At 38.2% G+C, this 12,829-nt stretch overlaps 1 long non-coding RNA gene across 2 annotated transcripts; it reads right to left on the bottom strand.

Annotated features, from left to right (window-relative positions):
* Positions 1 to 415: 415 nt before the first annotated feature.
* On the bottom strand, positions 416 to 12,559 carry LOC125687910 (uncharacterized). 2 transcript variants are annotated; one of them, XR_007374510.1, is made up of 4 exons: positions 12,354 to 12,559; positions 7,118 to 7,198; positions 2,391 to 2,525; positions 416 to 1,397 (listed from the first exon to the last, which is right to left on the bottom strand). It is a non-coding gene; the product is annotated as an uncharacterized LOC125687910 (long non-coding RNA). The 2 variants fall into 2 exon arrangements; XR_007374511.1 differs by having other exon boundaries at positions 2,391 to 2,522.
* Between the last annotated feature and the right edge of the window lie 270 nt (positions 12,560 to 12,829).

Below are 12,829 nucleotides of genomic sequence, written 5' to 3'. Positions count from 1 at the left end.
AAAGCTGGAACTAATTAATTTAGTCTGGAAATTTGATTTAGCTGTAGGGGCTATCTGGGAGTATTATGTGAGAGAATCTTCCAGCTAAAGTCAGGTAAGTGCAGTGAAGAACAACAATATGTGGGTCCATTTCATGTCCAAAGTCTCCTGCCACCATTTCTTTTTTTATCTTTTTTTTTTACATTTTTCTGGATCAGGATTTATCCCACAGCACCAGGCAAGTGAAAGAATAATCTCGAGAAAAATGTAATCATTTTCTTCTACCGGTCTTTTGATGCTTTGCACTGTGAGGCAGGGACTCTGTCTTTAGACAGTCCTTATCAGATCAGCACCTTGCTTCATGACAACAGCTCAGAAGCACTGCAGTCATACATTTGCTATATGTCTGACTACTGCAAGAACAAACACGAGTATGTCAAATGCTTTACTAAATTTATTTACTGATTTCTTGCAAATATATTATAAAAACATGGAGACTTATCAACAGCAACAGCAAGTACAGAAAAGCTTAGGCATAGGGAGCAATTCTACAAAAATTTGCTGTACTATATGGTCCCTTCTACTCAGGAACTGCAAATCATTGATATCAGCATGTCTCAGAGAAATTATAATGGATGAGGATTCAAAATAATGAAAAATGAAATAATGATTATGAACAAATTTGTTTGAATCTGAGCTGGTTTATTCTAGTGAAGGACTCTGACTTAACTGAAGCTACTGCATTGTGGAAAAAAAAATGGAAACAAAAGATGGATTAGTGCTCCAAGACAGAACCAACATACTGTGACTCTGTGAGACACTCCTCTGGACAAGCAGAACAGAATAATTTTATTCATGCCCACGGGGGAATGAGACTGAGACTTTTCTGATGAACTAATGGACTTCCTTCATCTTCAATATCCCACTCCTATAAATCCCACCAAAAGCCATCAGAACAATAAAAATCACATACAGGCGTGGATCTCATAAAAAATTTTTAGTGCAACCATTCATATCCTCTATTTTAAACATTCATTTTTGCACTTGATCATATCAAAATCTAAAAGCTTATCTACATGGCAGATTACTGTAAAATCAAGTCGTTGAAGTGATGTTTCAAATGGGTCGTCCTTGTCATTTGTGTTTATTAAGATTAAGATCCAATTTATGATGCAGTAGCTTGAGTTAGTACCTTGTTACACGCACTGATACCATGTGATGGTTGCTGCTATTATTACATCAATAATATCTTTTTTCCCATGTACAGAGAGGTTAAAGGTGTCGTGAAAATCCTGGAAGAAGTAATTGAAGAGTGGCCAGGCTGTCAGCACGTCTTCTTCTATGCAGAGGAAATAACATAATAGTAAACATTTTGTCTTGTTTTATTGAAGAAGCAGAGCCTTTCTGATCTGACTTTCCTGGAAAAACAAAAGCAAAACAAAAACAAACATAGCTAATAATATTCATCTTACTGACAGATCCTCTTGAGTAAAGGAAGGGCACTTGTGCATCATGGGGACCACGGGTAAATGTGCCATGCCTTGAAGTGGAGGTCTGGTAGAGCAATCATGATTGGTGAGCCACTGCCCCTCATGTTGTGATTTAGCTGCAGTGAGGAGAATTCTGCTCAGTGGCAGGGACACTGCATCTGGCAAAGGATCTGAAATGGTGTCTTCAGCACAGATTTGACAGCTGCCAGGGAGAGCGATCCAGAGGCTCTACAAGGAGTGTGTCTTAATTCTAGGTCTGCTTTCCATGCAATATGTCCTTTTCCCAAGTGATTTACCAAAAGATTCCCAAAAAGCTTTAACATGAGATAGGCATGGATGCTTATGTTTGCTCTTTTTTCTCCACACATACCATATCAACTACATTAGCACGAAGGTGACATTGCTTTTCCAATGCTGCCCTTGGCGGAGCCTGGTAGCACTGGATGTGGATGGGAAGATTTTGTCTGAAAATCTTGTTCTTTAGGTCTCCTTCAAATGTCAGACTGATCAACACAGCTTGTCTGTCTCATGACACTTCAGCTGGTCCCTGTTCATCCTGGCCTGAGCAGCTATTGGAGGTATCCCCACCATCTACACCAGCAACTTATTAGCTTTGTTTCACAGCAGGATGGTGGAGTTATTTCCATACACGACTGAGAGGCGCCTATGTTAAATAATGAGGCAAAATTGAAGACCTGCTCTGAAAGGCAGTTCTGTCAAAGCTCTTGGCTAGCTTGTGCTCAGTTAAGTGCACCATGAATCATCAGCGGGGAGCTAGATATTATCCAGTGTGACATTGAATTGCTGGCTGACTGGATTTTTCACAGAGACTTTATCATACAGTTAGGATGCTTCCTTGTACCTCTTCTGATAGTGTGAAAGTATTAAATGAAAACACAAATATGGATATAAATGTCTTACCCCATTTTTCAGCAGAACCACATCTTCTGTCTCAACAATTCACTGCTAAGACAATCACAGTGATGAATAGAATCACTGCAAAGAAGTACAGAACGATGGCAATGTAACACCATTGTGCATTCTCGGAGCAGGCTGCTAGTGAAGAGAAAAGGAAGAAAGGTCTCACAACAGGTAGAAGCAACTGAAGTTTTTTTTCCATATTATTCATGGTAAGGAGAGAGAGGGTTGGGGGAAAGAGTCTTGTAGGAGAGAAGCAGCCTTGTTACTGTGAGCTACACATCGAGTGTCTGTAGAAAGTGAAGTTTATGAGGATATCTTCAATGTGCCGTAGATACAATTGTAAAGGTTGGGTTTGCTTTTTGTTATTTCTCAGTGAAATGTATTTGTAGAAAATTAATATTCCTTTGGAAAATGTTTTTATTATTCTTAGTTATACTTATAATTTTAGTTAGTAGGTGAAAATAAAACCCTTATTTATGTACGCTTATGTATGAATTCACACTTTCAGGATCAGAAGAGCCTGGCTAGTTCTACTTTTTATCATGCTAGATGCTGAGAAGATGCCTAAAAACATGACCTCTCATTTTCTGAAGCTGTGCACAGCTTTGCCAGCACTCTCACCTTACTGTGCAGTTCACCAGCTGTGGCCGCACAGCTCTGCTAGGGCATTTTACTCAGCACTATACCTATACTAGCTGTTCTGTCCCTGAGTGTCCTTTGGAAAATGGCTCATAACAGTGGTGCTAACATGGATTATTATTCTGAATTTACATAGCTGAACACTCAGAAGAAAATTATGATGTTCTCCTTCAGGCTTTTTGAAGAAGTTTTCATGGGTAATTCAGAATTCTACAGGCATCTGCTTTTCCCAGATGGACTTTTAACACTCTTTATAAACGCAACAAAGAAATATGTGTTTAATTAGTTGTTAAATCCCTGCCTTCATCATTTTCTGCTTTTGGCACTGTAATACTGCCCAGAATCTCTGTGCTTGTGTTCCTCTGATCCTTATTCCTTCACACTTTTCATACTGATCTGTATGATAATAAAAAAATAATAAAATATAAACAAGAATTAGAACGGACATCTAATTTCTGTGACCTTTAAAGACGTTTCAGTGAAGAACATGAGTTAAAGATGGCCAATACTGTGGTGGATACAATATAAAGGTTTTTTAAAATATGTTAACAACATAAGGAGGACCAGAGAAAACATTTGTTCGTTACTTGATGAGAATGGTCACCTTACACTCAAGGACATAGACAAAGCAGAGATGTTTAATGCCTTATTTGCCTCTGTCTTCAACACTGATGATGGGCTCTGGCACCTCAGGTGCCCTGAGTTGGAGTATCGTGACTATGGTAATGATCAACTCCCAGCCAACCTCGAACTAGCGTGGGATTTGCTGCCCCACCTGGATGCATATAAGTCCATGGGACCCAAAGGGTTTCATCCCAGGGTACTCAGACAGATGACTGATGTAATTATGAAAACTCCCTCAATTATTTTTCAACAGTCTTGGGAATCTGGGGAGGTTCCAGTTGCCTGAAAGCTGGCAAATATTGTTGAAATCTGGCCAATTTTCAAAAAGGCCAAGAAAGAAGGCTTTGGTAGTTGGAAGCCTGTCAGTATCACTTTCAGTGCCTGGTAAAATTACAGCGAAAATTACACTGAGAGTTGTTGAAAAACACCTGAAGGGCAGTGCAGTTACTGGTTACAGCCAACACGGATTCATGAGAGGAACGTCCTGTTTAATTTACTTTCCTTTTTGGCAAGGTCTTCCATCTAGTTGACCAAGGGAAGCTAGCTGATGTTATGTTTTTGGTTTTCAGTAACTCTTTTGATACTGCTTCTCACAATATCTTTCTGGACAGTATACTTTTGTCTAGCATACAGTTAGACAGAAACACAATGCAATAGATGAGCAACCAGTTGACAGGTCAGATAAGAAGAGTTATAGTAAATGGAGTTACATCAGGCTGGCAACCAGTCAGTTGTGGAGTTCCCTAGGGCTCTATTTTAGAAACAGTTCAGTTCTCTTTTAATATTTTCATAAATGACTGGGATATAGGCCTGAAGGATGCTCTGAGTATTTTTGCTGACAATACTGATTTAGTACTGGAGTGTTAGGAGTTGCTGACTCTGTTGAGGGTGGAGATGCCTTGCAGAGAGATTTAGACAAATTAGAGGGCTGGGCAATCACTAACTGCATGAAGTTAGTTTAACAAGAACAACTGCCAGGTTCTGCACCTGAGAAAGGGCAATCCTGGCTACGCATATAAACTTAGGGATGAGATTCTGTAGAGAAACCCTGCTGGAAGTGTTCTGGGAGTCTTGGTCAGCAGTGAGTTGAATATGAACCAACAGTATGCCCAGGCAGCCAGGAAAGCCAATCATATCCTGGGGTGCATCAAGCATGAAATTGCTAGCTGGTCAAAGGAAGTGATTGTCCCACTCTACACTGCACTTTTACAGCCTCACCTGGAGTACTGTGTGCTGTTTTGAGTGCCACAGTACAAGAAGGACATAAAGCTATTAGAAAGCATCCAAAGGATCTGTCCAAAGGAAAGTGTCCAACGAGATGGTAAAGGATATAGAGGGGAAGAATATGAGGAGTGGCTGAGGTTCCTTGGTTTGTTCAGCCTGGAGGAGACTGAGAGTAGACCTCATCATGGCCTACAGCTTCCTCACAATAGGAAGCAGAGGGGTAGCACTGATCTCTCTCTGGTGACCAGTGAGAGAACCTGAATGAATGCCATGAAGCTGAGACAGGAGTGATTCAGGTTGATACAGATAAGTGTTCTTCACCAAGAGGGAGGTCAGGAACAGCCTCCCCAAGAAAGTGGTCATGGCACAGAGCTTGCCAGAGTTCAAGAGATTCTGGACAACACTCTCAGACATACGGTCTGATTTTTGGATGGTCCTGAGTTTGACCTTGTGATACTTAAGGGCATCTTCCACCTCATATTATTCTGTGATTCTATACTGATTTTCTGATTCTAAAATTCTGCAAACCTGAAAATATGGATATCATAGGCAAAATCAGAGAAGGGAAGGAGGTGAGGACTGAAGTACAAAAAGGCATTCAACAAACAGAAGATGATGAAATGTCAAAACAATACATTACATCACTTACAATACTTTTGATTCTGCCGTACAATCCCAAATTCAGCAACACAAAATAAGAGTGAATTTAAAAGAAGCCAGTAAACTGGTTTTACCTTTATAACAGCAGGACTGGTTTTACCTTTATAACAAATGAGATATGCATTTAATCCACTTTCCTTTCTCACTGACCACCACTTTTAATAAGAAACATTGTCTGAAACTTTCAGTTTCTTTTCCCCTCTAGCAAGGCCAGATTAACCCAGCACATCTGTGGGAACATTTCTTCTCACTTAGCACTTTCCGCAGCTAACTTTTTTTTCCTAAAAATAGCTTGTTGTTCTTCTGCATTGCATGAGTGCAAATATTTTCTTTCCATCTTTTACTCGTGTTGGTCTCATACATGCAAATTAAAACTCATATCCAATATTATTTTACTTTGAAAAACAAAATTTACTTTAAGGGCAGGTCCCAGTCCTAATGTAATGTATCTTAACATTCGCACTTCAGAAAAGATCAGAGAGAAGTTATTGAGTCCTAATTATCTATCACTTTCTAAAAATAATTCAATTTCTGTGCTTTAAATGATGTTGCCAATCTGTTTATTGCTTCTAAACGCATCTGGAAATGAAAAACAATACATGGAAATCATTCCTAAAAAGAATAAAAAGTTTTCCATTGTGTCTATTGCAAAACTTTAACCATATGTTCTAAGCATCCTCTCAGCAGCAGTGAACAGAGAAAAACAGACCAGAATCATCTGCAGAAAAGATGGAGAGTGATACCATCCTGTACTCCATACAAATGGGGTATTTGTGGGCTGAATGAGTGTGGAGTGGCTGTGTTTGGTACAGATCTACTCGCTAAAGGCATGAGATAGCAGTTTGTCTGCCACTTGTTCCGCTTCAGGTCCTGGTCCTCCATCAGGACTCAGTGCCTGCATGGTGCACATTCATTTGCTTCTGGGGTGATCTAACTGGTTCCTTCTTGGAGGAATCCTAGTTATATTTCACAGAACCTTTCCTTTTTAATGGTACAGACATGGAGAGTGACAACTCCTTTTCCCCAGAACTGATCTATACCATGACACTCTAAGGATATTAGCCTTAGTTGTTTATGTGAGAATCTCATCCAGTTCCTGGCAGCATGTCACAGTGTTTTCTGTGCTATGCTGTACAAGCAAACCAACCCAACAAAACCAGTCCAACTCAATCACCACCAAACAAACAACAGCAACAAAAACAAACTCAGAAAACAAACAAAACAGACAAACAAGCAAACAAGCAACCCATGTTTTTTTAGTGTTTAAATTCAGACATTTCTGAACCAAAACACAACTGAAGAAGGGAGAGGCCAGAAGCTCTACTGAGCTGCTGTGTTCCAGGCTGCATGCAGTGGACAGCACAGACACAACACTGCCTACAGCAATGTGCCCTAAGGTCACCACTTGCTCCCAGGCACAATGTCCCCAAACTTTAAATTTGCCTAAACCATACCTACATCTCCCTGGATATCTAACACCAAACAACTCTTCCATTACATGCAAATATGTAATTACAATGATAAACAAAGCAGATAACATATAATGAAAAAGTTTCAAACTTCCTGCTGTGTTACAGTACTTTGATACGAAGTCTTCGGTATACTGTCCTGTGTGTCAGATTTCCACCTCCTTTTCACCTCAGCGTAGGTTACTTGATCACCTGCAAAAACAAAAAGTACCCCATTAAGAGGAACTGCCTGAGATCAGCTGTTGTGGTTCTCATTTGATCCAGCACCCCCCACCTTCCAGCATCAGTCTTTCTTGGAGAAAATGATAAGAGCAAGAACACAGACAATAAGTTGCTTTTATTTTTTTTCTGGTAAACTTTGCGCGTCACTGGATGAATTTGTCAAAAAGGAAGTGCTAGCAGAGCTTTTGCAAATAACTTTCCCATTATTCCAAATTTATTCCAACTTATTGTTCCAAATAAGTACAATAGAAGTTAGTTATTAAATTTTAGGAAAATTTAAAGAAGTTAATACTCTTATTATTCCGTATCTTATCCACACATACGTGTTTTCTGTTGGCATTTAAGCAAAGTTAATTGATGGCAACATGCGGGAAGCTATTTTTTTTCCTATGTATTTCTTAATAAACTTTTTCTTCCTAGCGAATACAGATCTTTGTTATAGGTATAAACCATGCCTGTTTTCCACTGTTTCTTTCACACAGAGGAGCACAGTTCCTATTTGAACAAAGCTATGCTATACTGCATGTGCAGAGAGGCAAGCTATTTTCCCTTATGAATTAAACATAACTTCCAACAGTATATCATGTAAAATCAAGTCAAATAGTATGTAAACTGTAAGCATACTGTTTTCATTTCATCCACAGGCTATTCTTCCTTAAGTTCATCCTTCCAAGTATTTAAAATAAGGTTTTAATTAATTGCTGGTAGGCATCACTGCAAAAAGAGCAAAGGTTTTAAGTACAACCTTCTACCAAAAAACCTTAAGGGAAGCCTAACTGCAGTTAATTCTCATCCGGAATAGTCCAAAAGCAAGGCTGCTTTTTGTTGTTGTTGTCGTTTTTTGTTTGTTTGTTTGTTTCCTGTTCTTAATTACAGGAGACAAAAACTCGAGGACAGAAGAATTAACAATAGACTTATCTGAATCTTTATTGCTTTATTAATTTATGATTCATTTATTAATTATCTTACTTGATAGCAGGGAAGTTACTCTCATTTCTTACATCAATGCCCTTGGCATTTGCTTTCCTTGATGAGAATCCTTTTTGTTGGCAAAACTGAAATGACTACTCACTCACTCGCTCACTCAGTGCAAGTGGTCATCTCCATTGAGTTGGGACTATAGGCTTAGAAGTCCCCATTTCTCACACCAAGGTAATAGAGCAAGTCTTTCTCTCATTGTGGGCATTTATACTATTTGTTGTATTGAGGCTTACAAATCACAAAGAAAAACTTATTTTCCTCCAGCTACAGCTCCTCTGTTTCTTCCAAGTGTTACTTGTCATTCTTCTTCCCAATGTTTCTTTCCAATCTGTCAGCTGTTAATCAGGACAAAGAGCTTCCCAGGTCACCTCTGTTCTAAGAAATCTGTCTTTAGGATTTATTTTGTAAAAATCTGCTTCTTTCACTTGATCAAACTATCTTTTCCATATCTCAGGAAGAGGCCTTCTACTCTTGCGACAGAGCATGTGCCCATTCCTTCTGAAAGCTTCCTGGCATCAGCAGACTGCTTACAGATATTGGCTGCAATGAAACAATTGCCTTGATACAGACAACATTTATGCACAACTGTGGCTTTTCTGTTACTGAGAAGAATACTTTCATGAGCAGTAGCATTTCCTCATGTTATGCATAGATCCTCCAGTATTTTGTATGGCACTGTCTGACATTAGGTTTTCATAAGTGATATAACAGAGGACAGACAGTGTTCCAACCGCTCGCTGCTGGAAGTCTCCCTGTTCTATGTCTAGTGGTCAGTCAGTAGAGAACTCTCAATTGTTCTGGTAGCCATAACTATGATAACAACTACAAAAACCCAAAAACATTCTCAATGTGAATTTCAAGATTTTTAGGATCAATGGAGACTAGTGAAATATCTTCAGGGCAGGTTTCTAGTAAGGCTTGAGACTGCCCACACATTCTGTCTCTGGACTCAGCCTAAATTCGGAAGAATTCCCATCTATTGTATTATCAGGGGTGCAAATTGAGCTGGAAGAGGACTAGGCAGTGGGTTTTCAACATCAGCTGTTCATTTTCCGAAGAAAGAGAGTTGTTTGCTCAGATTGTTTAACCTCAATTTCATTGTTCTCATAACCTGTAGAGGCCTTGCCTGCAATGTCACTTATTTTCCATAAATGTTTAAGCTAGCATCTCCACAACAGAAGAGAACTCTTTCACTGTACCAGTGCAGTTTCAGTAACAAGTGTTAGGCATCACACTCAAAGCAAAGATGTTTAGGTACTTGATTTCATGTACTACACGTGGTCTGTCTGCATCATGTAAACAGTGCTTTAAAATTCATACACAGATGTATGCAAGGAAGACATCTCTCTGTCTAGACTCTGCACAGGCCCATTGGCCCAATTAAGCAGCATCATAAACTCAGAAAAGCTCACAGTTACGTGTATGAACAGGAAGATGACCGCAGATCTAACAAGGTGAGGAGCTGCCCTATGGCACATTTTCTCCTCCATCTTGTGTTACTGAATCCCTCCATGGATTGTCAGAGTACGAGGGAGAGGGAAAGCAGAGGATAAGAAGGACATACCTGACAGACCTCTGCATTTTTCTATAGATGTGGCAGTGGGAGGAAGAGAGGAGAAACTTTATTTTTTTATTAACCGCAAGTTGTTTACTATGCATCTTAAGCCCCATTTCCCCAGACTGTGTACATCAAATTAGTTTGCCAATAATGTATGAAATAAAATACATCCTTTTCTTAAGAGAGAAATTAAAGCGATTTTTCTCTGAAGTGCCACGGAGAAAACGAAAAAAATGAAAATTTAAACAGCTGAAAGTGGAGACTAATAGCTCTCGCCATAAGATGCAGAACTTCAAGAACTTCTTCAGTGCTGCTGAGGGTAAAGGCAGAGGAGAAGCAGGGTACAATGGCCACAGGGCAGTAGGCCAGACCTAGAGTTCAGTAGTAAGGTAAGACAGCTCAGCGGTATCCTTCAGTATGAAATCCCTTTTCTTTGTCATTCTAAGTTATTATTCTTGTCTCGTGGGGAGCATTTTTATTCTTTCTTCAGGTCATATCAATGATCTAAAGTAAAACGTGTGGAGTTAAGATGGCAGCTGCTGCTTCCTTTGCACATTGTCAGGCAAGCTTCTGACCTCACTGTAGCTTGGCAAATACTAAGCTTTTGACTAAAGAAAAACAACATCTTCAGAGTGCTAGAGCTCCTGAGGTCTGTGTTAGGCTTATGAAAATATGTGAATCTAAACCATATTAATACTAAGCAATATTAAATCTTGTCACATTGAATGCAACATCTTTCTCACACAGAAGGTGGGGAGTGACAAGAGTTCACAGCACCTAGCACAAGATGAGGGCCACAGTTTCCTGTACTGTGCTGTTCTAACCATTGAAAGCCACTGAGCACATCTATGAATCGAAGATGGAGCCCATAAAAATACATAATGGGTATGTATGCACACGAGAACATGAAAGAAAAATATTAGTTAAATAGATCAGGTGTTTTTTTTTCACTATGTCTCAGTAGAATGCACTAACAATAGGTGGTAAATTTGAGATTGATTTAAAGCATTTCTTTATGCAACGTTAATCAGCCTGTGTGAGTCATTGTTTTAGGATTTTATAAAAGTAAAGAACTGCTTAGACAACTAAGGGAGCAACAAGAATATAAGTGTTACAATGGAAAAGGTTTTTTTTTTTAAAAAAGGAAAGGCTAAAATCTGCACTATTTTCTAAAATGCAAGAAAAACTTATTACCTGAAATTTAGTTTTTTAGTTGGCCACATAATTTGACATCCAGTTTTATTTATTTTTTAATTTATTTAGGTACACCCAGTCCAAGAAACGAATATTGGCAGCTTTCAGCAATACGTTATTGAGTTAGAAGGCTCTCAAGATAACCTACAATTGCAGTTTTTAAGAATATTTTACCAAGGTATATTAAAACCTAGAGAAAACAGCTAGGATTACGATAATAATGAAAGCATTAAAATATAGCTGGGATTTCAAATGTCAGATGGTGAAACATAATTTAAATGTAACAGGCTTCTATACTCCTGAATTTTGAAACATTTCATAGAGATGACTGTATTGGATGTGTGTGCATGTCCAGTACTTATGGAGTAATTCTACACTGGGAGATATCCTGACAGTTTGGCTCTTCTGCAGCAAACTGGTTGTGATCGTGCAGTCTAATGGACAAACTGACTTAACATATGAAAGCTGAAGGTAGACCACTAATACAGGTATTTTTAGTTCTATGTACCAAAAAGAAAATCAGCAGAATTTATTTTTATAGAATAAAAGCTGCTTTCATTCTGGAAGCCTTTGACTTTCATGCTGTCACCTCTGAATATAATTTCAAATAGTTTTTCCATGTTTAATTGTCTCACTGCTAACAAAGACCTATTCTTTTGATTGGAAAAAGAAAAAAAAAAGGTAAGTAGATACATTGGTTTTAAAGCTTTAATGAAATCCATGAGCGAATATCTCTGGCACGTTATTGAAAATACATTTTTAAAGTAATGTAGTTTTATGGTAGAAGGCATCAATAGGTCATACACATATGACAATACAACAGAAATATCTACTGATTCTTGATTGTGTTTTTCTTAACATACGACTTGCAGAAGAGGAGAAGAGAATGACACACAGACAGAGAAAAAGAGAGAAAGAATGAAAGAAAAGAATGGAAGGCGTTTTACAATTAAAAAATATTTCTGGTCTTTAAGAAAAGTAATCAAAGTAAAATTTAAAATATAGTTATGCTGCAGGAGGGAGAAATATACTCAATGTCCTCAGAGCACTGTAACTGCACACTTTAATGCACATTTTAATAATTTGTATTGATATCTTGCGTTTCTACATATTTCACAAGTAGCACTTTACAGCCATTCTGCCGTAATTCAGAATGGGATTTTAGAGGTAAATCTTTACTTTTCATAAAATTCAATATTCATTCTACTAATAAACATAAATTTTCCAAGTAGATTAATATATAATAGACAAATATTAATATTTCTAAAAATGCTTTGAACAAGATTTCAGCATGTTATGGATGTTTCAATTAAAAAAGAAAAAAGGAAAGTTCTAAGAACGTATTGCTGAAGAAAAAAACACGTAAGTAATACCAAGATGGCCATTTGTTACCTGCATTTGCAGTCTGTGAAGTACAATGTACACTCTCCTTAGGTTGTAACTCTGCATAAATCACCTTACTAGCCATTTTGAAGAAACGTCTTCAGATCTGTAATTAAAATGGACTCACTGAAGTAGTACCCCACATGACATCCTTTCTGGCCTCCTCCCACCTATAACACCACAACAGGTCAAAATAAAGGTTTAGCTGTCTGTAAAATGGAAGGAAACTAGATGCTTCGTTTTTTTCTTACATAAATTCTCACTGTGTATCATTATTTTTAGCTCCTCCTGTTGATGTATCTTCGACAAAAACACTATAGTTATGATTTTTATCAACTTGCTCATAATTTGTGACCTCCAACCCACTCGTAATTTTAATCTGGAACATGACCTGTCAACACGCAGAGTACGCTCATGTCCTGTTCAAATCAACTGGACACTTAAACCTTTTTAAACAGAAAAATCAGTTTGTGATTTCAGTTTGT

This window comes from Lagopus muta, chromosome 1, assembly GCF_023343835.1.
Source record: "Lagopus muta isolate bLagMut1 chromosome 1, bLagMut1 primary, whole genome shotgun sequence".
NCBI lineage: Eukaryota > Metazoa > Chordata > Aves > Galliformes > Phasianidae > Lagopus > Lagopus muta.
Note: the sequence above shows the minus strand (reverse complement) of the source record. Positions and strands in the feature narration are given on the sequence as shown.